Raw genomic sequence first — 4,298 nt, 5'->3', positions numbered from 1 at the left:
AATCCTCAGCATTTTCACACATCAAATTCTTCATGAGAGCTTAAGAGCACTGTTATCCCAGCAGCATTTCATCTCTAAATGTTAATTTAATATATATGTTCTCTACTAGCCATGATAATTCTTAATATCTTAATATCCGTGTGGTAGGTTTAATGCAATAGAAAAAGAGTGTCAGCCTGCACTTGCACTTCTGAGGCTGGGTCAGCATATGCCCCAAAAGTGAGACACGAAGAATTAAGTCAGTCATCTAGATTCTGGCTTCTTGGTATTGTGCAGACAAATTATCTGGCTCAACATCGTGTTTTGGAATGTGTCTATGTGTGTATGTTTGTGCATTGTGTTTCTGTCAAGTGCGTGACCTAAATCATTCTTCTTGGGGATGTGTTCAGGCTCAAAGCTCAGCTTTGTGGCAAATTCCGGTTTTCTCGCTCGAGTGTTCCAGGTGCTGATTTCTGTTTCTCATTTCCTCCTCTGATGCCTTATCTCTTCTGTTCTTGTGCCTCTCATCATGTAGCTGGAGGCTGATGGGCTGAAGTGATTAGGCCCACAGACCCTGAGCACCAGGCCTGCTTCAGCAGCACCTGCTACCCCTTTATTTCTTGTTTCTCTCAACCTCAGATCCTGCTCTTTTATTCATCTGCTATTTGGCAGTCACCCTACATTTCATTCCATCACCATGGGGATGAGGCCAGGGGCAAACCAGAAATGGCAGTTTTTTTTTTTTTTTTTTTTTTTTTAACAAAAATAAACAGTGGTTTTATTGATTACATATATTTTCAACTCTAGTAATATATATTATAAACTTTAAGAGTTAGCAATAAATGGCTGTATTTTTTACCAAGAATAACCTAGGCTATGGCAGCATGTTGAAATCCTGCACAGTCATCAACTATCTATTTTTCAGAAAATCAAGAAGTCATCATCCAAGCTTTGTATTAGGTCACGAGACAGTTACCCCTATAAACACATTTCATTAAGTAGAAATAAGATACTACACGTTTTCTTTTTTGGCAAATCCTCCCTTTCTGTCATACAGATATATCCTCCCAAAGTTATTTTCTTATAATGTACAAAACTTATTTTTTATCCACAAGAGTTGTCTCAAATAACTTTCACCCTGGAAAGCTCAAAGGCATGAGGCAGTAACAAAATGCTACTCTGGACTCTGTATTTCACTTTTGCCTAAAACTCCATTTGATAATTAAAACTAAATTAATCCCACATTATAATACTTACTTAGGAAAGTTTTTGTGTACATGTTTGCCACAAAGATGGAAAATGTCAACTCATCTGAGCAAGTATTTGGCAGATCACAGAAAGAAAACAGGGCTGTAGGAAATGAAAATGCTTCAGTGTTTAACAGCTGAAGAGACTGATGACTGTCACTCCAATTTCTCATCTTCTTCCACGTCTTTCAAATTGAGTACTTCCAAAGAGCCTTTGCCTTTTGTCTCCTTTTTTACGAGCTCATCGATTTCTCGGAAGCAGCCAGGGTCGATGAGACACACAATAACTGTTGACCGTAGTCTTCACTTTCTATAACCTTGATGAGTGGCTTGAGTTTTTCTTTCAGCTTCTTCCCTTCATTCACTGGAAGAATGAAACGAAGTCTCATGTGAGCACGTTCTATCTTCATTTTCTCCTTTAACTGCTTTATCACTTCCAAAGCCTGCTGTTTTGTACTCTTGTTGGGTTTGACCGAATAGTGGATGTCCTTCATGGCTCTCTCGATAAGGATAACGGTATACGGCCTCTTTGTTTCAGGGTTCACACATTTGTCGGCCACAATAGTTGCAATGTCCCTAAACATCTGCTCCAGCTGTGTGTGCCATTCTTTATCTGACACTTGAACCTCTCCTTTAGTTAAAATCTGCTTACAGATTTCAGTCTGGTCATCTGTTCCAAACGCACTGATGAGATGTTCCTTCTTTGCAACCTGACCTTTAGAGACATTTACAAACACTGAGTGCGTCTGCAGAACTTCATCAAGGTCTTTTTCCACGCCGCTCCGCCAGCCCACGACTTTGTTTTTGTAGCAGGCGATTTCGAAGCGCTTCCCGGCTCGCTTCATTCGTACTACGGCCACATTGGTCAGGCGGATCTGGTTGGTGGGGGTGAAGATCGACATCGTGGCCGCTCACAGACCTTGGGTCCGGCGAACCAAGGCAGACCCGCGCTTTCGGCCTGAGGGCCAGCTGAGCCTCGATGTAACCACCCGGCGGCGCGCGGCACAGTGACGCCCGCAGACTGCGCAGCGCCCTGACTAACTCGGCAGCCACAATACACCCAGGCAACTTCAGTTGCCTTGTTTGATAGACCAACTTTCCAGGAGGCCATGGCCCAAAAATGCAGGCGATGGTGCAAGGAGAACAGGTCAGCTGTGCATTACTAGGCCATGTCTAGATATATAGAAAGTAGCCTTTTTCTGTGCCCTGCCACTAAATTCCACTCGCCTTGATTAATATTCACAGAAGGGCATACAACTTTTTAAAAAATTGTGGTTAAAATGCACATAACACAAAATTTACCATTTTTACAATTTTTAAATATACAGTTTGGTGGCCTTAAGTACATTCACAATTGTGCAACCATTACCATCATTCATCTTCAGAACCCTTTTCATCTTGTAAGACTGCAACTCTATACCATTAAACAATAAAGATTTTTAAAATATCCATTCTCCTAGTCCCTGGCAACCACCATTCTATGTTCTGTCTCTGTAGATTTGACTACTCTAGGTACCTTGTATAAGTGGAGTCATGCAGTATTTGTCTTTTTGTAACTGGCTTATTTCACAGGGCATAATGTCCTCAAGCTTGTAGCATGTGACAGGATTTTCTTCCCTTTTAAGGCTGAATAGACCATATTTTGTTTATCCATTTATCCATTGATGGACATTTGGGCTAAGGTTGTGCAACTTGTATGTGAGGTGGTAAAAACACCACAACCTTTATGGTCAGACAGATTTGGGTTCCAGTTGTGGCTCTGTTACTTTTTAGTATGACCGTGACAAAGTTTCTTAGCCTCTCCTTAAAAAAGTACTTTAAAAAATTTAAAGTATATCTTACATACAGAAAAGAGTATAACTTACATGTCCAGTTTGAAGAACGATAATATATAATATAATAGTAACAACAATAGAACAAGCAGCCACATACTAGCCACACAGACTAAGAAACTGAACATTACTCCAACCTTTGAAACCCTTCAGTGCCCCTCCTGGTGCCCCTTCACAGCTTTTTCTTGACCTGAACATTTGTTCACATTATTCCTTTGTTTTTCTTTCTTTATTATATGTGTAGATCTCTAAACAATGTATTATTTAGTTTTGGTGTGATTGTTAAACTTTATGTAAGTGTAATTCCACTGATTTTTTTCCTCCAAGCTTTAAGTTTTGAGATTCATTTATGCTGAGTGTGTCACTGTAATTGATTCATTTCCATCATCATAAAAGTATCCCACTCCCATTCTATGGGCATTAGGTTTATTTCCTCCCTTCCTTCCCTCTTTCCTCCCCCCTCCCTCCCTCCCTCCCTCTCTCTCTCTCTCTCTTTCTTTCTTTCTTTCTTTCTCTCTTTCTCTCTTCCTCTTTCTCTCTTTCTTTCTTTTCTTCCTCCCTTCTCCCTCCCTTCCTCCATGTCTTTCTTTCTTTCTGCTACAAACTTCTCTGAACTTTCATGCACATATTTCCTGGTACACAGGTGCAAGAGTTTGTCTAGCGTATCTACATAGCAGTGAACTTACCTGAGCATAGGGTATATGCAAGTTTCTAGGTAATATTCAATTATTTTCTGAAGTTGTGCTCTCCCAAGTTGTGCTTCCACTGTCAGTATATGAACATCTCCATCAGGTCACATCTTTGCCAACATCTGGCAATGCCATTAAACAATTTTCTTCCCCTGGTGGGGACACCTGGTGGGTGTGAAATGGTCTTACACTTTCTTTTCAAATACTTAATCTCAGTTATCTTTATTGAGCACTCTCTGGTGATAAGTGCAATGTATATAGTGCACAAATGAGAATTATTTTAAAACAAGATTTTTCTTCCATGAATGTGAACCTGGTTGAACAACATAACAACATAGATACTTGCTAACTCTATGTAGAGATGACCTCTTGTTGCTGGGAATCAATACTGATATAAATATTGATTAATCCCTAAGTCGACTTCTTACCTTCATCCAAGGAGGAATGGAGACTTCTTCCAAACCGTTGTGTCAGTCATCCAGAAATATCTATCAGGCTTTGACTAGGGACATAACAAAGCGTGGAGAAATTACATGTCTTAATTTATTAGT

The 4,298-nt window shown here is 40.0% G+C and overlaps 1 pseudogene across 1 annotated transcript; it reads right to left on the bottom strand.

Moving 5' to 3' along the window:
• Window positions 1–741: 741 nt before the first annotated feature.
• Window positions 742–2,261, bottom strand: LOC103090090 (ribosome maturation protein SBDS pseudogene; annotated as a pseudogene). Its single transcript, XR_457102.1, has one exon. The product of XR_457102.1 is annotated as a ribosome maturation protein SBDS pseudogene (transcript).
• Window positions 2,262–4,298: the final 2,037 nt, after the last annotated feature.

Source organism: Lipotes vexillifer, unplaced genomic scaffold, assembly GCF_000442215.2.
Source record: "Lipotes vexillifer unplaced genomic scaffold, Lipotes_vexillifer_v1.1 scaffold384, whole genome shotgun sequence".
Lineage (NCBI taxonomy): Eukaryota > Metazoa > Chordata > Mammalia > Artiodactyla > Lipotidae > Lipotes > Lipotes vexillifer.
This window is presented reverse-complemented; position numbering and strand designations above follow the sequence as displayed.